Source organism: Anomaloglossus baeobatrachus, chromosome 3 (genome assembly GCF_048569485.1).
Source record: "Anomaloglossus baeobatrachus isolate aAnoBae1 chromosome 3, aAnoBae1.hap1, whole genome shotgun sequence".
Classification (NCBI taxonomy): domain Eukaryota; kingdom Metazoa; phylum Chordata; class Amphibia; order Anura; family Aromobatidae; genus Anomaloglossus; species Anomaloglossus baeobatrachus.
Window position 1 is genome coordinate 565,969,111 of NC_134355.1, and position 21,892 is coordinate 565,991,002.

The following is a 21,892-nucleotide window of genomic DNA, read 5'->3' on the forward strand; positions in this document are numbered from 1 at the left end:
TACAGGACTACTTACAAGGATGCAACACAATAATCACCGTCAGCACATAAATGCAGCACCAGCACCACTGTCAGTACATGATTGCAGCACCAGAACCATCCGCAGTAAAGGAATGCAGCCACAAGACTACAATCAGTACATGAATACATCTACAAGCTTAGTACAGAGATCAACTGCAATGTGCGGTCAGTTCCATACGCATTTGTATCATATGAACCTACAACTCCATTACACTTAAACCTCTGCCAAATCCATACAGTCCTTGCCCGTTCTCATAACTCCATGCTGTCCTTCCATGCTCCCACAACTCCATATTGTCCTCCCACGTTCCCACAACTCCATACTGCCCCCTCATGCTCCCAAAATTCCATACTGTCTTTCCACAATCCCATAACTCCATACTGTCCCCTCGCGTTCCAACATGTACATACTGCCCCCATTTCTCCCAAAACTCCATGCGACTTTTTGAAAAATATTGTCTCAAATATTCTAAATTTTCCCTCTCGCATCTTTGGAGTTATATCATGTATGTAAGTTATTTTTGCGGTAATTTTTCAATATTTTAGAAAAACTTGCAACCTTTTGAGCTAAAACATGTTAGGCCAAAAATGAGCATTTTTTATTTTTGCTAAATTCTTGAACCACACATGCTATTTTGAAGAATCTGGCACAAAAAAAAAGTCAACGAAAACCATAGGATGACAAAAGAAAAGTGACTTAAAGAGAAAACGCAAAGAATGAAACAGGCCCTTAAGCCTGCTTTACACGTTGCAATTTCGCATACGATTTCGTATGCGATTTGCAGCGCCCCCATCGTATGTGAGGCCCCCGTCACACGAACTTACTCGTCCATTCGACCTCGATGTGGGTGGCGAACGTCCACTTCCTGGAGTGGGAGGGACGTTCGGCGTCACAGCGACGTCACACGGCAGCCGGCTAATAGAGGCGGAGGGGTGGAACTAAGCGGGACGTAAACATCCCGCCCACATCCTTCCTTCCGCATTGTGGGCCGGGAGCCGCAGGACGTAGGTAAGATCTGTTCATCGTTGCCGGGGTGTCACACACTGCGATGTGCGCTACCCCGGGTATGATGAACAATCTAACGTGCAATTCTAGAGACAGGTACGATGTGTATGCGATGAACGTTGTACCGTTCAATTGCACGTACCTGTCACACACTGCAATGTACCTTATGATGCCAGATGTGCGTCACTTACGACGTGACCCCGCCGACACATTGTAAGATACATTGCAGCATGTAAAGCGGGCTTTAGACTGTTACCTTGATTGAAATTACAATTATTTGCTTTAAAGGGAATCTGTCACCAGGTTTTTGCCACCTAATCTAAGAGCAGCATACTGTAGAGACAGAGATCCTGATTCCAGCGATGTGTCACTTACTGGGCTGCTTAGTGTAGTTTTGATAAAATCCCTGTTTAAGCAGCAGTACATTATCATTAGAGGACTATTTGGCCTGCTGCCAGGTAGTCCAGCATATTCATGAGCTCTGTATAACTGCTAAATTTGCAGCAGAGAAAACATTGATGTTATCAAAATGACAGCAAACAGCTCAGTAAGTGAAGCATCGCTGGAATCAGGGTCTCTACATTATACTGCTCTTAGATGGGGTGTAAAAATCTGATTTCCGTTCCAATATTTTATTGATATAAAGTATTCCATATATCTAGATTTTATCCCTCTAGTAGAGGTTATAAGATACATACTGTTACCTTTGTGACCTGGTTCATGGCCTGTCCACTCAAGCAAGAGTGGAACTTGCTGTTGCCGGCAGCTTCCATTTGTGTTCCAGTGACTGTGGGCATGGCAATGACTTCATGCGTTGCAATAGCACCGACACCGATGAAATCTGCCGGCCACTGTGCGCTGCTACACAGGAGGACGCTGCATGACATGGGAGCCAGGGATGGTGAGTATAATGTTGTTGGTTTTTGCATTAGACAGAACGGAAACATATTTCCCAGGATGGGGGCATATATACAAGGAAAGGGACGGTATATAACAGGAGGGGGGACAGTATATACCATCAAGGGCCCATGATTGGGACAGTATACACCAGGAGGGCTCCAGGAGGGGGACAGTAGATACCAGGTGGAGGACAGTAGATACCAACAGGGGCCCAGGATGGGGACATATATACCAGGATGGGGATATTTTTTACCAGGATGGGGTTATACTGTATATAAACCAGAATGTGGGCTAGAATGGGGAACATATATACTAGGATGGGGGAGATATATGACAGGATGGGGGACATACTTACAAGGATGGGGGACAAAAAAAAAGATTGGTATCCGCTCACCTGTAGCCAAAGGAGGGGTCACCGTAACCCAGGACTCGTGCAAGGGAAAGGGTATACTGGCAATCCAGATTGTAGACAGAGGGTAATCCAGCAACAAAGTCCGAGGGATATTAAAATCCAAAAATTTTATTAAATCAAATTAAAATCCATATAAAAAAAGGTCCAAACAGGGTATAAACAACTGTCAGAGAGGATGCATTTCCAACCCAATGGTTCTTAAGCCCACTACACACGCTTCAATATATCTCACAATCCGTCGTTGGGGTCAAGTTGTAAGTGACGCACATCCGGCATCGTTTGTGAGGTATCTGCGTGTGACATCTACGTGCGATCAGGATTGAACGCAAAACCGTTGATCGCAAACACATCGTATCATTCTCTAGAATTGAGCGTTTTGTTGCACGAACCTAGTGAATTGTAACGTGTGACATCCCTCATACGATTTTGGTGTCTGATGCTATGTGCGCAGGTGTGCGCTCTGCACCGCAGCTTAAAAAAGGTCCGCTTCAGAGCGCAGCTGAAAAGCTGCGTTCTGAAGCGCCTCACAATGTCTGTCATTCACTAATCTCTGTCAGTCCGTCACTATCTCTGTCCCTCACTCTCTGTCCATGTCAGTCTATCCCCCTCTCTCATATACTCACCGATCCCCGGCGCTGCACGGCGTTCACACTGCTCCGGCGGCTTTTACTGTTTTGAAAAAGCCGGCCGCCCATTAAACAATCTCGTATTCCCTGCTTTCCCCGCCCACCGGCGCCTATGATTGGTTACAGTGAGACACGCCCCCACGCTGAGTGACAGGTGTCACACTGCACCCAATCACAGCAGCCGGTGGGCGTGTCTATACTGTGTAGTGAAATAAATAATTAAATGATTTAAAAAAACGGCGTGCGGTTCCCCCCAATTTTAAAACCAGCCAGATAAAGCTATATGGCTGAAGGCTGGTATTCTCAGGATGGGGAGCTCCACGTTATGGGGAGCCCCCCAGCCTAACAATATCAGCCAACAGCCGCCCAGAATTGCCGCATACATTATATGCGACAGTTCTGGGACTGTACCCGGCTCTTCCCGATTTGCCCTGGTGCGTTGGCAAATCGGGGTAATAAGGAGTTATTGGCAGCCCATAGCTGCCAATAAGTCCTAGATTAATCATGTCAGGCGTCTATGAGACACCCTCCATGATTAATCTGTAAATTACAGTAAATAAACACACACACCCGAAAAAATCCTTTATTAGAAATAAAAAACACACACATATACCCTGGTTCACCACTTTAATCAGCCCCAAAAAGCCCTCCATGTCCGGCGTAATCCAGGATGCTCCAGCGTCGCTTCCAGCTGTGCTGCATGAAGGTGACAGGAGCTGCAGAATACACCGCCGCTCCGGTCACCTCCACACAGCAACTGAAGACAGCCGCGCGATCAGCTGAGCTGTCACTGAGGTTACCCGCTGTCACTGGATGCAGCGGTGGCCGCGGGTAACCTCAGTGACAGCTCAGCTGATCGCGCTACTCACCTCAGTTGCTGCGTGGAGGTGATAGGAGCGGCGGTGAGTAGCGCGATCAGCTGAGCTGTCACTGAGGTTACCCGCGGCCACCGCTGCATCCAGTGACAGCGGGTAACCTCAGTGACAGCAGCTGATCGCGCGGCTGTCTTCATTTGCTGCGTGGAGGTGACCGGAGCGGCGGTGTCTGCTGCAGCTCCGGTCACCTCCATGCAGCACAGCTGGAAGCGACGCTGGAGCATCCTGGATTACGCCGGACATGGAGGGCTTTTTGGGGCTGATTAAAGTGGTGAACCAGGGTATATGTTTGTGTTTTTTATTTCTAATAAAGGATTTTTTCGGGTGTGTGTGTTTATTTACTGTAATTTACAGATTAATCATGGAGGGTGTCTCATAGACGCCTGACATGATTAATCTAGGACTTATTGGCAGCTATGGGCTGCCAATAACTCCTTATTACCCCGATATGCCAACACACCAGGGCAAATCGGGAAGAGCCGGGTACAGTCCCAGAACTGTCGCATATAATGTATGCGGCAATTCTGGGCGGCTGTTGGCTGATATTGTTAGGCTGGGGGGCTCCCCATAACGTGGAGCTCCCCATCCTGAGAATACCAGCCTTCAGCCGTATGGCTTTATCTGGCTGGTTTTAAAATTGGGGGGGACTGCACGCCGTTTTTTTTAATTATTTAATTATTTATTTCACTACACAGTATAGACACGCCCACCGGCTGCTGTGATTGGGTGCAGTGTGACACCTGTCACTCAGCGTGGGGGCGTGTCTCACTGTAACCAATCATAGGCGCCGGTGGGCGGGGAAAGCAGGGAATACGAGATTGTTTAATGGGCGGCCGGCTTTTTCAAAACAGTAAAAGCCGCCGGAGCAGTGTGAATGCCGTGCAGCGCCGGGGATCGGGGATTGGTGAGTATGAGAGAGGGCTGCTAACTTCAGTAACTTAGGAGATTAGCGGTCACCGGTGAGTCCTTCACTGGTGACCGCTAATCAGGACGCGACACAGACAGAGCCGAGCATGACCGTGAAGTCGGGTGAAGTTCACCCGAGTTCATTCTGACAGTGCGGCTCTGTTTGTGTCTGCTGTCATCTGCCATTCAGCTCTGCTACATGGCTGTCTGTGCCTGCTGTTAGCGGCCATGTAGCAGAGCTGAATGGCAGATGACATAGTAAAAACGCATCCCTACACATTACACACGCTTGGCAAGTCAATAAATAAAAAAAAAAAAAGGTGCCCAATGCATACGTCACAGAACACATGATCTAAAGGATCGCACACAAAATTGATCAATTTAACATAGACTACTAACGCTCGTGTGACAGCAAATGAACGACCAACGTGCAATCTCATAAGATCCCGTATGCAACCTGGGCGTGTCACATCGCAAATGCGATTGTACAACTAATTGCAACGTGTAAAGTGGGCTTTAGTCAGTCTCTCACTGACTGACTAAGAGCCATTGGGTTCGAAATGCATCCTCTCTGACAGTTGTTTATACCCTGTTTGGACCTTTTTTTATATGGATTTTAATTTGATTTAATAAAATTTTTGGATTTTAATATCCCTCGGACTTTGTTGCTGGATTACCCTCTGTTTACAAGGATGGGGGGTATATATACCAGGATTGGGAACGAATTTACAAAGAAGAAGCCCAGGATGGGGGACATTAGAACAGGGTGGGCGACATTACTACATAAATGGGGGGGGGGGGGCGGCAACTCATATGTCTTTATAGGATTTAGAATGCTAAATGTATACATACATATACATACAGTACAGACCAAAGGTTTGGACACACCTTCTCATCTCTAGAACAACTATTAAGAGGAGACTTTGTGCAGCAGGCCTTCATGGTAAAATAGCTGCTAGGAAACCACTGCTAAGGACAGGCAACAAGCAGAAGAGACTTGTTTGGGCTAAAGAACACAAGGAATAGAGATTAGACCAGTGGAAATCTGTGCTTTGGTCTGATGAGTCCAAATTTGAAATCTTTGTATCCAACCACTGTGTCTTTGTAGAAAAGGTGAAGGGATGGACTCTACATGGCTGGTTCCCACCGTGAAGCATGGAGGAGGAGGTGTGATGGCGTGGGGGTGCTTTGCTGGTGACACTGTTGGGGATTTATTCAAAATTGAAGGCATACAAAACCAGCATGGCTACCACAGCATCTTGCAGCGGTATGCTATTCCATCCGGTTTGCGTTTAGTTGGACCATCATTTATTTTTCAACAGGACAATGACCCCAAACACACCTCCAGGCTGTGTAAGGGCTATTTGACTAAGAAGGAGAGTGATGGGGTGCTACGCCAGATGACCTGGCCTCCACAGCCACCAGACCTCAACCCAATCGAGATGGTTTGGGGTGAGCTGGACCACAGAGTGAAGGCAAAAGGGCCAACAAGTGCTAAGCATCTCTGGCAACTCCTTCAAGACTGTTGGGAAACCATTTCCGGTGACTACCTCCTGAAGCTCATCAAGAGAATGTCAAGAGTGTGCAAAGCAGTAATCAAAGCAAAAGGTGGCTACTTTGAAGAACCTAGAATATAAGACATATTATCAGTTGTTTCACACTTTTTTAAGTATTTTGTTCCATATCGTTTCATTCATAGTTTTGATGTCTTCAATGTGAATCTACAATTTTTAGAGTCATGAAAATAAAGAAAACTCTTTGAATGAGAAGGTGTGTCCAAACATTTGGTCTGTACTGTACATCTGAGCAGCATAAGGGGTCCAAATGTTGTACCAGGATCCATAGAACTCTAGTTATGCCACTGCGCTCAAGGTGCTATGGTGGTTTGGTAACAGATACTTTCTGGGCACAATGTTGGATGGCAGGTCACTCTCACCCACTTGCTTTAATTCCTGCTTATTATTTTGCGACATCTGACCCGGTGGTACAAAGTCATCCGCATGCAGTAGCCACGTTCTGCTTTCCTCTGGCACCTCCTGCTCCCGCCTCGTCTCCTGACTTGTTATTCGAGTTGTCTCTTAGTCACAGTCTCTCGCTGTTGGGAACTATTCTGTCTACTGTACTCTGGTAATTCCCTTCAGAGGCTAAATCTCCTTTTTGGGGTTAATAAGCATTCTGCAGACTCTTTGACAAGGCAATTATCAGCAATGACACCTTTCCCTGAGCGGGAAAAATTGTGTCATGGAAAGAGTCGCGTGGTGCGATATACTGTAACAGTAATATGAGTAATATGTAGTGATAGAGAACACACACCGTGTGATAACAGAACCTTAACCATAAAATTTGCTTACTAAAGAGTTGTGTCCATTTTGATTAATAGTTTTAATTTAAGAGTATTCCCTGGGTTAATTTATTTAATTAAATCAGTAATTGTATTGCCAGGGCTGGGACAGTCATGTAATTAATACATTGTCTATGGGACACTCGCTAAGCAGAACAGAATTCTCTCACCGGCTCTAAACAATGTGTATTCTTCAGCCCTGAAAGGGAATATTTAATCAGAAAATAACCTATTATTTAAGTCTGTTTTTTATGACTAAATTATTTTTTTAGTAATGTGTATTATTTTTTTTTTTACATTCTTTTATATCATAATCTGTTTTTTAAACTTCTATTTTAGACATCCTTTTCTTTACAGAAATCTCTTCAGAAGTCTCATTATCATCACAGGCATAATTACAAGGAGGTGTTACCTGTTACACACTGCTGATAACACAGGATCTGCCAATCACAAATAGCCAATAGCACGGCTGATCCTCACCCTAAAGTGGGCTTTACACACAGCGACATCGCTAGCGATGTCGCTGGTGAAAGCACCTGCCCCTGTCGGTTGTGCGTCACGGGCAAATCGCTGCCCGTGGCGCACAACATCGCTTACACCCATCACACATACTTACCTGCATAGCGACGTCGATGTGGCCGGCGAACCGTCTCCTTTCTAAGGGGGTGGTTCGTTCGGCATCACAGCGGTGTCACTAAGCGGCCGCCCAATAGAAGCGAAGGGGCGGAGATGAGCGGGACGAACATCCCGCCCACCTCCTTAATTCCTCATTGCGGGCGGCCGCAGGTACGGTTATGTTCTTTGTTCCTGCGGTGTCACACATAGCGATGTGTGCTGCCGCAGGAACGATGAACAACCTGCGTCCTGCAACAGCAACGATAATCGGGAAAGGAACGACTGGTCAACGATTAACGATTAGGTGAGTAATTTTGATCATTAACTGTCGTTCCTGCGTTTCACACGCAACAACATCACTAACCAGGCCGGATGTGTGTCACGAATTCTGTGACCCCAACGACATCTCGTTAGCGATGTCGTGTGTAAAGCCCGCTTTAGAGTAATGATAGGGTACAGGGCTGGCCTTACCCTGACTGGTGCCCTGTGCAAAACTACCCTTTGGTGCCCCCACCCTATTAATTTTTTTACCCAGTTTCCTTAGGAGGCCATTTTTTTTATATCCTAAGAAAAGTGATCTCTTCAAATGTACAATAAACTCCTCCAGATTTGTGCTGGAGAATCTGCACCTCAAATCCACATTAATGTCACCACGCCTGATCTCGATCCTATAGGGGTCTTCTGATTTCAACAATTTATGCTGTATCCCTGGATATTATATCATGGATGGTACATGCGGATCTCACCAATGGTGCGCACATGTATCTGGAGAATGAGGCGCTGCCGCTCTTCGTGGAGAAATTATATAAATTCCTGTACACTTGGATGGGAGATCTGTCATTTCTGGACTGAGAGTGGCACAAGCCGTGGCCCCATTGGTGGGATCAGCATCTACTATACAAATCCTGTGCATAAATATACATGATACCAGACAAGGCACCATGGAGCCAGCGGCCGATGCTGCGTGTACTCCGGACCAAAAAGTCCAAACTACAGATGTTAAAGGGGAATGTAAGAAATTAGAAAAAAAATCTCTGCTTTCTACATAATAAAGAGTCTTCGGGTTATATGTGTTGCTGCCTCTCAGCTCCATTGACCTGAACACACTGAAGTGAAGTACAACATACATACCATAAGGATGGGGAGCGCTGTGTATGTGCCACTGCCTCTCAGCTCCACTGACCTGAACACACTGAAGTGCAGTACAACATACATACCATAAGGACGGGGAGCGCTGTGTGTTTGTCACTGCCTCTCAGCTCCACTGACCTGAACACACTGAAGTGCAGTACAACATACATACCATAAGGACGGGGAGCGCTGTGCGTTTGTCACTGCCTCTCAGCTCCACTGACCTGAACACACTGAAGTGCAGTACCACATACACACAATGAGGGAAAGGCACTGTGTATGGAAGAACTATTGCATATATACTGTAATCCCTTTATTAATCAGTCTGGGCTCACACCAGCTGGCAATGCTGCAAATAATTTTATTGGAAACATTGTAAGATACGTCCATGCCGAATATTCAGCTTCTCCCTGCTCTGGTGCCCTAGACTGACCAGTGTCTCCACTGGGTTTGACATTCTGCACATTGACCGGATCTCCAAAGTGTGTAATATACGCTGTCAGAATTTCATTTGCCAATTTTGAGTGGTCGTGTGATTGCTCACAAGTGATTTGCAGACCCGAGGTCATTGGCAGAATTACATCTCCTGCTTCTCTCATTGTTATAACGTTCAATTTGAGAGAATCAGGAGGAGACGTCATTCGGCAGATGACCACACATTGCAAATCACATGTGAGCGATCAGATGACAATCAGCAAGTGAAATCCTAAGAGAGCACATATTACACACCTTTAGGATATGGTAGGTCGATATTCAGAATTACATTACATTACACATTATATGTGACAGGGCATATGTAGGGTATATAATAAATATATATGTATCTATTACCCCCTACACATGCTCTGCACCCACTCTGACCGCAGCTGCAGGGCCCACTGATATCACGTAACAGGCTCTGCCTGATGTCATTACACCTATCCGGGACCCACAGCTGCAGAGCAAGGGCGAAACAGGGAGCCAGTGGCCAACTGCGCCTCAATGGTGTTCAACCATGTATCCAAGGAAATAGCAATGGCCACCATCACCCACAGCCCCAGTCGTTATACCACTGCATAAGTTACACCATATACATGGCGCATACACAGATCTAATACGGTATATAAAGCTGAGTGTATGTGTGTGTGTGTATGTATGTGTGTATGTCCGCTAAAGGAATCCGCACCGTCGCATTTACAATCACGAAATTTTGCACAGACGCCTCATGTGACCCAGGGAGTGTCATAGACTATGTTTTGACCGAAAAATTTAACCCTGTGCGTTACAGTTAGTCTCTAAAATCCTGCCGCCATTAAACTGAATGGAGGTGGGAGCTATAGGTTTTTAATAGCAACTGTCAGTGGTTGCTATAGGAACAAAATAAACTGTTAGTTGAAGCTTATGCGTGAGGTTATATAATATCGGTGGAGAGACAGAAAAAGACAGACAGACAGAGACACAGACAGAGACAGATGGGGAAAGAGACAGGCAGACAGCCCTGGAAAGAGACAGCCCTAGAAAGAGACAGACGGGCAAAGAGACAGACGGGCAAAGAGACAGACGGGCAAAGGGACAGACGGGCAAAGAGACAGACGGGCAAAGGGACAGACGAGGAAAGAGACAGACGGGCAAAGAGACAGACGGGCAAAGAGACAGACGGGCAAAGAGACAGACGGGCAAAGGGACAGACGGGCAAAGGGACAGACGGGCAAAGGGACAGACGGGCAAAGGGACAGACGGGCAAAGGGATAGACGAGGAAAGAGACAGACGGGCAAAGAGACAGACAGGCAAAGAGACGGATGGGCAAAAAGACAGACCTGGAAAGAGACGGGCAAAGAGACAGCCCTAGAAAGAGACAGACGGGCAAAGAGACAGACGGGCAAAGAGACAGACGGGCAAAGAGACAGACGGGCAAAGAGACAGACGGGCAAAGGGACAGACGAGGAAAGAGACAGACGGGCAAAGAGACAGACGGGCAAAGAGACAGACGGGCAAAGAGACAGACGGGCAAAGAGACAGACGGGCAAAGAGACAGACGGGCAAAGAGACAGACGGGCAAAGGGACAGACGGGCAAAGGGACAGACGGGCAAAGGGACAGACGAGGAAAGAGACAGACGGGCAAAGAGACAGGCAAAGAGACGGATGGGCAAAAAGACAGACCTGGAAAGAGACGGGCAAAGAGACAGACCTGGAAAGAGAGACGGGCAAAGAGACAGACGGGCAAAGAGACAGGCGGGCAAAGAGACAGACCTGGAAAGAGACAGATGGGCAAAGAGACAGCCCTGGAAAGAGACAGCCCTGGAAAGAGACAGCCGGGGAAAGAGACAGCCCTGGAAAGAGAAAGCCCTGGAAAGAGACAGACGGGGAGAGACAGACGGGGAAAGAGAAAGACGGGCAAAGAGACAGCCCTGGAAAGAGACAGCCGGGGAAAGAGACAGACCTGGAAAGAAACAGACCTGGAAAGAGACAGACGGGGAAAGAGACAGACGGGGAAAGAGACAGACGGGGAAAGAGACAGCCCTGGAAAGAGACAGCCCTGGAAAGAGACAGCCCTGGAAAGAGACAGCTGGGGAAAAAGACAGACCTGGAAAGAGACAGACGGGGAAAGAGACAGACAGACCTGAAAAGAGACAGACCTGGAACGAGACAGACGGGGAAAGAGACAGACGGGGAGACAGCCCTGGAAAGAGACAGACCAAGACAGACTGGGAAAGAGACAGACAGGCACACACATAGAGACAGACACAGAGATAGAGAGAGACAGATAGACACAGAGATGGAGACCGGTAGACTGATACAACTACAGACAGAGATAGAAATAGTCAGAGACATAGACATAGACACAGACAGACAAGGAAAGAGAAAGACAGAGAGACAGACAGACAGCGACACACAGACAGAGACTGGGAGAGAAACAGTTACTATCCCGGGCAACGCCCGGGTACTACAGCTAGTACTATATAAAAGATAGATGGCAGCAGGTTTGGACTGGAGTGTCTGGGGTCCACAGGAGTTAAATCTAGAGGCCACACTACAACTATATACAAATACCTGCAGGAGCCCCCACATAGCCTCCTATGTACAGCAGGAGCCCCTACACAGCATCCTATGCTCAGCAGGAACCCCCACACAGCCTCCTATACACAGCAGGAGCCCCCACACAGCCTTCTATGCACAGCAGGCACCCCAACATAGCCTCCTATGCTCAGCAGGAGACCCACACAGCCTCCTGTGCACAGCAGGAGCCCCCACACAGCCTTCTATGCACAGCAGCTGCCCCAACATAGCCTCCTATGCTCAGCAGGAGCCCCCATACAGCCTCCTATGCTCAGCAGGAGCCCCCACACAGCCTCCTATGCACAGCAGGAGCCCCCACACAGCCTCCTATGCACAGCAGGAGCCCCCACACAGCCTTCTATGCACAGCAGGAGCCCCCACACAGCCTCCTATGCACAGCAGGAGCCCCGGCGCAGCCTACTATGCACAGCAGGAGCCCCGACACAGCCTCCTATGCACAGCAGGAGCACCGACACAGCCTCCTATGCACAGCAGGAGCCCCCACACAGTCTCCTATGCACAGCAGGAGCCCCCACACAGCCTTCTATGCACAGCAGGAGCCCCAACATAGCCTCCTATGCTCAGCAGGAGCCCCCACACAGCCTCCTATGCACAACAGAAGCCCCGGCGCAGCCTACTATGCACAGCAGGAGCCCCCACACAGCCTCCTATGCACAGCAGGAGCCTCGGCGCAGCCTACTATGCACAGCAGGAGCCCCGACACAGCCTCCTATGCACAGCAGGAGCCCCGACACAGCCTCCTATGCACAGCAGGAGCCCCCACACAGTCTCCTATGCACAGCAGGAGCCCCCACCCAGCCTCCTATGCACAGCAGGAGCCCCCACACAGCCTTCTATGCACAGCAGGAGCCCCAACATAGCCTCCTATGCACAGCAGGAGCCCCCCACACAGCCTCCTATGCACAGCAGGAGCCCCGGCGCAGCCTACTATGCACAGCAGGAGCCCCGACACAGCCTCCTATGCAGAGCAGGAGCCCCGACACAGCCTCTTATGCACAGCAGGAGCCCCCACACAGCCTCCTATGCACAGCAGGAGCCCCGGCGCAGCCTACTATGCACAGCAGGAGCCCCGACACAGCCTCCTATGCACAGCAGGAGCCCTGACACAGCCTCTTATGCACAGCAGGAGCCCTGACACAGCCTCTTATGCACAGCAGGAGCCCCCACACAGCCTCCTATGCACAGCAGGAGACCCCACACAGCCTCCTATGCACAGCAGGAGCCCCCACACAGCCTCCTATGCACAGCAGGAGCCCCCACACAGCCTCTTATGCACACCAGGAGCCCCGACACAGCCTCCTATGCACATCAGGAGACCCGACACAGCCTCCTATGCACAGCAGGAGCCCCCACACAGTCTCCTATGTACAGCAGGAGCCCCCACACAGCCTTCTATGCACAGCAGGAGCCACAACGCAGCCTCCTATGCACAGCAGGAGCCCCAACACAGCCTCTTATGCACATCAGGAGCCCCCACACAGCCTCTTATGCACATCAGGAGCCCCCACACAGCCTCCTATGCTAATCGGTACAAGGCGGTCTGATGGCTGTTTTCGAACTGTGATTGGTGAGTCTCTGTCCCCTCAATTGCCACCCTCCAGCCAAGGTTGACGTCACTGATATTTCCTATGTCACAGAGTTTGCCCAACTCTTGCTCCTGCACAGAAGAGAACATGATCTGTGCAGTCAAAGCAGGTTGCGTGGATGAAGTCAGCGACATCAATCCAGGCCGAAAATAGTCATTAAGAATTCTTTTGCTTTTATGCAGTAACAGATAATGTAATCTAACTTTACATTGATCCTAAAAGACATATAAATGATTACATTATTGTTAATGGGTTTTCTCAACTTTTAATCCATCCTTAAAAATACAATATGTGACACTGGCAAAATCATACTGACATAAAAGGGCTAGCGGTGAGGATACTGTGTTTCGGCAGAACGCAGAAGACATTCCGCCGAAACACGTTGTCCTCATCGCTAGCCCTTTTATGTCAGTATGATTTTGCCAGTTTCACATTTTGTATTTTTAAGGATGGATTAAAAGTCAATTTTGTATACATACCATTTCCTTGGAGTCTGGGCTGGATCTTTTTTCTCATTTTTCCGCTTCTAATAAAAAATATGAGTTTCGTAAGACCTGTAAGGTTTCCCTGTGGTCAACATAGTAGAAGGAGAGTCTGTAGGCCGGTTTTACACATTCAACATTAATGTTAAAGTGAACCTGTCAGGTGCAATATGCACACCGAGCCACGAGCAGTTCTGGATGTATATTGCTAATTCCTACCTAACTTTCCCTGTATCTAGTAGCAATGATAAAGAGATCTTTAGAAAAAGTATTTCTAAAGATCCTTTATAACATGCTAATGAGGCCAGCGACTAGTCACAAGGGTGTTAGTTCCCTTGGCTAGTCAGCCCCCTGTGGGCGTGCTAGCATGCTAATGAATACACAGCGTCAGAGGAATTGTCACTCCCAACTCTGCTGCCACCGCTGGTTTTCAGCTCAGTGCGCATGATCAGAAGTTCCAGACTTCCAGTCATGCGTACTATGAAGCCAGGTGTACGCATCTCAGCTTCAAACTGGTGTAGTGCGCATGACTGGAAGTCCAGGGACGTTCTGATCGTGACCACTGAGCCGAACACCAGTGGTGGCAGCAGAGGTGGGAGTGACCATGCCTCTGAGGCTGCGCATTTGTTAGCATGTCAGCACGCCCACAAGGGGTATGCTGACATGCGAAGGGGGCTGACTTGTCAAGGGAAGTAACGCCCTTGTGACTAGTCGCTGGCCTCATTAACATATAATAAACGATCTTTAGAAATACTTTTTCTAAAGATCTCTTTATCTATGCTGCTAGATACAGGGACAGTTAGGCAGGCATTAGCAATATACTAAATATTGCACTTGACAGGTTCCCTTTAAGAGTACAGATGTCCACACAGACCGCGGGTCCCCTGATCCGAACTCGGCAGCCTCATAAATGCTTATGAAGCTGTTGATTTCAGGTCAGAAGACCCATAGAGGTCCAGACATAGTCATCCATATTTAGATCCTGAATGTCGGATGTATAAAACAGGACTTAAGTTTCAAGGTGGAGCCGCCATAGATCTGACATGTTTTTTTCAAACACATTCCACAGATGTTCGATGAGATTGAGATCTGGGGAATTTGGATGTCACGTCAACACCTTACTCTTTGTTATGTTCCTCAAACTATTTTCACTGTGTGCCAGGACTCATTATCCTGCTGAAACAGGCCACTGCAAGTAGGAAATACTGCTGTCATGAAGAGTTGTACTTGGTCTGTTAAATGGTTAAGTAGGTGATACATATGAAAGTAACATCCACATGAACGAAAGGTATTATTGCAGACCCTTGCCAGAACATCACTTTACCTCCACCGGCTATTCTTCTTTCCATAGTCCATTCTGATCCTTTAATTTCCCCAGACATGTGAAACAAGAGCACCTGGCCGTCTACATGACATACAGTAACAGAATCTATGATTCATAAGACCGGGCTTCTTTTATTGCTTCTTGGTCCAGTTCTGATGCTTTCATGTTCACTGTAGGAACATTTATAGGTGAAGGGTCAGCTTGAGCACTCTGACTGATCTGCAGGCTATACTCATAACACAATAAAGGGGGTTTCCAGGCTGAGAAGAAAAGTCTGCAGTGACCCTATGTGCACACTGTCATGATTCCCCTGTATTTCCATTCTGTGTGGTCACATGACTACTAACTCACCCAAGGGAATCTTGACAATGTGCGCACCTCACACGGTCACAATTCTACAGTCACGTAGTGTGACAGCTGTCTTTGTTTCTCATTAACTTCATTAAGAAATTACTATAGACCATCAGACTAATATACCCAACTTTTAGGGGTACTTTGCACGCTGCGACATCGCAGGCCGATGCTGCGATGCCGAGCGCGATAGTCCCCGCCCCCGTCGCAGCAGCGATATCCTTGTGATAGCTGCTGTAGCGAACATTATCGCTACGGCAGCTTCACATGGACTCACCTACCCTGCGACCGGCCTTGGGCGGGATTTGCACACTACGATATCGCAGGTGCGATGTCGGTGGGGTCAAATTGAAAATGACGCACTTCCGGCATCGCATGCGACATCGTAGTGTGTAAAGGCTCGATGATACGATTAACGAGCGCAAAAGCGTCGTAATCGTATCATCGGTGCAGCGTCGGCGTAATCCATAATTACGCTGACGCGACAGTCCGATGTTGTTCCTCGTTCCTGCGGCAGCACACATCACTGTGTGTGAAGCCGCAGGAGCGAGGAACATCTCCTACCGGCGTCACTGCGGCTTCCGTAGGATATGCGGAAGGGAGGAGGTGGGCGGGATGTTTACATCCCACTCATCTCCGTCCCTCCGCTCCGATTGGCCGCCTGCCGTGTGACATCGCAGTGACGCCGCACGACCCGCCCCCTTAACAAGGAGGCGGGTCGCCGGCCAGAGCTACGGTCGCAGGGCAGGTGAGTCCATGTGAAGCTGCCGTAGCGATAATGTTCGCTACGGCAGCTATCACAAGGATATCGCTGCTGCGACGGGGGCGGGGACTATCGCGCTCGGCATTGCAGCATCGGCCTGCGATGTCGCAGCGTGCAAAGTACCCCTTACAAGTGTCAGTGTCACCAACAATCGGTGTTATTCTCTTCACCTGTCATTGGGGGGAATCTTAAAAAACTAAACCTTATTTTGCCCCCCAAAAAAGAAAAATGATCTGATATTTGCAAATTGAAGAATAAGAAGCAGATTTCCTTCAGAAGTCCCTTTAGTGAACCTACATTTGGCTATGTGCGCACTAGAAAGTGACTATTTCTTAGGCCTCTTTCACACGTCCATGTCTCTGGCACGTGTTTGGTCCATTTCCTCACGTACCGGAGACACGGGCACACGTAGACCCATTTAAATCAATGGGTCTGCGCTCACGTGCGTGTTCTGCCATGGACCGTGTGTACGTGTGGAGCATACGTGTGTCATTGTGCTCCACACGTAGACATGAAAATAATAAAAAAAAAATTTACTCGCCTTCTCTAGCCCTGCAGTCTCTGCCGCTGCTGTCACTTGCTTCCGACCGCCGCTCATTATGCTCATTGCATATTCACTTCACTGCATCCGGAAGCAGCAGCAGCGGGAAGTCGGCAGGACCCTAGACCGAAGATCAGCACCGCGGGCAGCGAAGCCAGGGACAGGTTAGTAGAAAGTTCCTGTTCTCCGTGTGTTATCACGGATAACACACGGAGAACACACATAGGCAATAAACACAGCTCACAGAGGGCAAAACGCACCCCTGACACGTCCGTGAAAAACATGCGTGTTTTTTCACGGATGTGTGAAAGAGGCCTTAAGAAAAAAACGAACCCCCTGAAGGAATCCCGCACCCGCGGTAAAAAAACGCACCAAAACTGCAACGAAATGTGCATACAGTTTGTTGCGTTTTGGTGCGTTTTTTTGTGGATTTACCGCAGATTTTCCGTAAGTTGGTACCTGCGGACTCCTACCATTTTCTACGGAAAAGAAGTGACATGCTCATTAATTCCGCAGGTAAATCCGCGGGTATAAAATAATGCAGTGTGCGCACAGTATTTTTTAAAACCCTTAGGATTTGCTGGTGAATGACTGCAGCAATGTAGACACATTTTCTGCAGCAAATCCACAGCAAATCAGCATCGTGCGCACAAGGCCTTAGAATTGGACTCCCTGCCCCTACTTAATGTTATTCTTAGAGGGGGCAGCAAAAAAGTAATGATAGATTTTCCTCAATTTTCTTAGGATGTGTTCACACATGGCCAAATATGATTGTGGTGTGCTGGGTAAAACAACGTGCATTTTTATGTAAGATTATATACAGTCAGGGCCAGAAATATTTGGACAGTGACACAAGTTTTGTTATTTTAGCTGTTTACAAAAACATGTTCAGAAATACAATTATATATATAATATGGGCTGAAAGTGCACACTCCCAGCTGCAATATGAGAGTTTTCACATCCAAATCGGATAAAGGGTTTAGGAATCATAGCTCTGTAATGCATAGCCTCCTCTTTTTCAAGGGACCAAAAGTAATTGGACAAGGGACTCTAAGGGCTGCAATTAACTCTGAAGGCGTCTCCCTCGTTAACCTGTAATCAATGAAGTAGTTAAAAGGTCTGGGGTTGATTACAGGTGTGTGGTTCTGCATTTGGAAGCTGTTGCTGTGACCAGACAACATGCGGTCTAAGGAACTCTCAATTGAGGTGAAGCAGAACATCCTGAGGCTGAAAAAAAAGAAAACATCCATCAGAGAGATAGCAGACATGCTTGGAGTAGCAAAATCAACAGTCGGGTACATTCTGAGAAAAAAGGAATTGACTGGTGAGCTTGGGAACTCAAAAAGGCCTGGGCGTCCACGGATGACAACAGTGGTGGATGATCGCTGCATACTTTCTTTGGTGAAGAAGAACCCGTTCACAACATCAACTGAAGTCCAGAACACTCTCAGTGAAGTAGGTGTATCTGTCTCTAAGTCAACAGTAAAGAGAAGACTCCATGAAAGTAAATACAAAGGGTTCACATCTAGATGCAAACCATTCATCAATTCCAAAAATAGACAGGCCAGAGTTAAATTTGCTGAAAAACACCTCATGAAGCCAGCTCAGTTCTGGAAAAGTATTCTATGGACAGATGAGACAAAGATCAACCTGTACCAGAATGATGGGAAGAAAAACGTTTGGAGAAGAAAGGGAACGGCACATGATCCAAGGCACACCACATCCTCTGTAAAACATGGTGGAGGCAACGTGATGGCATGGGCATGCATGGCTTTCAATGGCACTGGGTCACTTGTGTTTATTGATGACATAACAGCAGACAAGAGTAGCCGGATGACTTCTGAAGTGTACAGGGATATACTTTCAGCCCAGATTCAGCCAAATGCCGCAAAGTTGATCGGACGGCGCTTCATAGTACAGATGGACAATGACCCCAAGCATACAGCCAAAGCTACCCAGGAGTTCATGAGTGCAAAAAAGTGGAACATTCTGCAATGGCCAAGTCAATTACCAGATCTTAACCCAATTGAGCATGCATTTCACTTGCTCAAATCCAGACTTAAGATGGAAAGACCCACAAACAAGCAAGACCTGAAGGCTGCGGCTGTAAAGGCCTGGCAAAGCATTAAGAAGGAGGAAACCCAGCGTTTGGTGATGTCCATGGGTTCCAGACTTAAGGCAGTGATTGCCTCCAAAGGATTCGCAACAAAATATTGAAAATAAAAATATTTTGTTTGGGTTTGGTTTATTTGTCCAATTACTTTTGACCTCCTAAAATGTGGAGTGTTTGTAAAGAAATGTGTACAATTCCTACAATTTCTATCAGATATTTTTGTTCAAACCTTCAAATTAAACGTTACAATCTGCACTTGAATTCTGTTGTAGAGATTTCATTTCAAATCCAATGTGGTGGCATGCAGAGCCCAACTCGCGAAAATTGTGTCACTGTCCAAATATTTCTGGACCTAACTGTAGGTTTTTGTGATTTTTTTTTTAACAAATGAAGTACATTTTGGTAAATATTTTATTATATCTTTTCCTAGGACAACACTGAAGATATGACACTGATACAATGTAAAGTCGCCGGTGAACACCTTGTATAACAGTAGAAATTTGATGTGGCCTCTACTGTAAATAACTCAACACACAGCCATTAATGTCTAAAATGTTGGCAACAAAATTGAGTACACCCCCTAAGTGAAAATTGCCAAATTGTGCCCAAAGTGTCAATATTTTCTGCACCAAATCTACATATTCTGGTAGAAAAATCACCGAAAACATGGTGTGTTTTTGGTGCTTTTTTTACATGCGTTTTTTCCATACATTTTTCATAATTAAGTCAATGGGTGAAAGGACTGAAAATTGCAGGCAAAAACTAACAAAGAATTGACATTCTTCAGATTATTTTCTGCACCAAATCTGCAAGGAAAAAATAAGAAATGTGCGCACAATACTTCAGAACTCTCACTGACTTTGCTGGCATAAGGATAGTCATGCAGATTTGTCATAAAACTGCACCAAAAAGCGCACGTGGCCTAAAACTAAATTGCATCATGCAGTGGCTTCTAATGCCAGCAAGATATTGTCATTAGGGATGATCGAATACCTCAAATATTCGGCTTCGCGAACATCCGACGAATAGGTCGCCGCTATGCGAATATTCGATGCACAATGTAAGTCTATGGGAAGCCCGAATAGTTGTTATTGGGTTTCCCATAGACTTAAATTGCGCATCGAATATTCGCCAATAGTCGAATAGCAGCGACCTATTCGGCAAATATTCGCAAAGCCGAATATTTGAGGTATTCGATCATCCCTAATTGTCATGTATTTAAAGAGGTATGAACTCGCCTGACAGGGATGTTATATAATCATTTTACAAAGTGTGAGGATAGTGTCTACAAACCTCTGTGGAATATGATGGTGTGATATAAGTAAAAGAAAGTTAGAAAAGCTAAAATGAAGAGCCACAAAATGTATAAGGGGCCTTAATTATGAGTAAAGAATAAAATAATTAAAGGGAACCTGTCACCAGATTTGGTGACTATAAGCTGCGGCCACCACCAGTGGGCCCTCATATACAGCATTCTAACATGCTGTATATAAGAACCCAGGCTGCTGTGTAGAATGTAAAAATCTAATATATAAAGCTTAGTGTATGTATGTGTGTATATGTGTATGTTTGTATGTCCGCTAAAGGAATCCGCACAGTCTCATTTACAATCACAAAATTTTGCACTGATGCCTCATGTGACTCATGGAACGTCATAGATGATGTTTTGAGGGGAAAATGTAACCCCGCGCTTTACAGTTACTCTCCAAAAAACCTGCCTCCATTAAAGTCAATGAAGCTAGGAGCTGCAGGTCATTAATAGGAGCTGTGATTTGTTGCTATAGGAACAAAGGACATTCATAATATAAGAAGCTTATGTGTGAGGTAATATGATGTCAGTGGGGAGATGGATAGAGACAGACAGGGAAAGAGACAGAAAGAGACAGACAGACGGGGAAAGAGACAGACGAGGAAAGAGTCAGATGGGGAAAGAGACAGACAGACGGGGAAAGATACAGACAGATGGAGAAAGATACAGACAGACAGAGACAGGCAGAGACAGACAGACAGACAAAGAGACAGACAGGGAAAGAGACAGACAGGTAGAAAAGGAAAGATACAGACAGAGACAGGCAGCGACAGACAGACAAAGAGACAGGGGGAAAGAGACAGACAAAGAGACAGACAGACAGGGAAAGAGACAGACAGACAGGGAAAGAGACAGACAGACAGGGAAAGAGACAGAAACATAGGGAAAGATACAGACAGATTGGGAAAGATACAGACAGACAGAGACAGGCAGAGACAGACAGACAAAGAGACAGACAAAGAGACAAACAGGGAAAGAGACAAACAGGCAGACAGGTAGAGACAGACAGACAAAGAGACAGACAGGGAAAGAGACAGACAGGCAGACTGGGAAAGATACAGACAGACAGAGACAGGCAGCGACAGACAGACAAAGAGACAGACTGACAGGGAAAGATACAGTCAGATAGTGAAAGATACAGACAGACAGGGAAAGATACAGACGGACAGACGGGGAATGATACAGACAAACAGAGACAGGTAGAGACACACAGACAAAGAGACAGACATAGAAACAGACAGACACAGATAGACACAGACAAAGAGACAGTCACAGACAACGAGAAAGACAGGGAGAGAGACAGACAGGGAAAGAGAGAGACAGATAGGGAAAGAGATGGAGAGACAGACACATAGGGAAGGAGACAGACAGGGAAAGTGCAGACACAAGGAAAGTGACAGACAAAGAGATAGAGAAAGAGAGAGAGAAAGCGACAAATAGAAACTGGGAGAGAAACAGAGAGACAGTTATTATGCCGGGCAACGTTGGGTACTTCTGCTAGTTACTTTATAATACTCACCTGAGGGGTGGTG

General features: G+C 46.9%; 1 protein-coding gene across 2 annotated transcripts in view; it reads left to right on the forward strand.

Moving 5' to 3' along the window:
- ANKMY1 (ankyrin repeat and MYND domain containing 1) overlaps positions 1-21,892 on the forward strand; it is a 108,911-nt gene that overhangs the window by 56,557 nt on the left and 30,462 nt on the right. The gene's annotated exons all lie outside the window — the stretch shown is intronic.